Below are 394 nucleotides of genomic sequence, written 5' to 3'. Positions count from 1 at the left end.
ATATATATATATATATATATATATACTCAGGACTATGTGACTGTGTGTGTACGTACGTATACATATAGGAATATACGTTGGACTGTGAGAATATGTGTGTGAGTACGTATGAATCTACAAGAGCCATAATGATGCGCGAGCCAGACCCAGTGGAGCATAGTGACTTCTCACCAAGTGGTATCATATCACTAGCCATTAATTGGTATAGGTGAGTAACGAGAGAGAGAAACGGAGAAAGAGTGAGAGAGAAAACGGTGATGGGGAGTAAAAAAAGGGAATTAGAGAAAGGATGAGAGAGAAAACAGTATAAGGTAGAGTCGCATCAAAAAGATAAAGATGAACTTATTTGGAACTGGATGCGTAGTGTTCGATCAAATAATATATATATATATAT

Source organism: Octopus bimaculoides, chromosome 4, assembly GCF_001194135.2.
Source record: "Octopus bimaculoides isolate UCB-OBI-ISO-001 chromosome 4, ASM119413v2, whole genome shotgun sequence".
NCBI lineage: Eukaryota > Metazoa > Mollusca > Cephalopoda > Octopoda > Octopodidae > Octopus > Octopus bimaculoides.
This window is presented reverse-complemented; position numbering follows the sequence as displayed.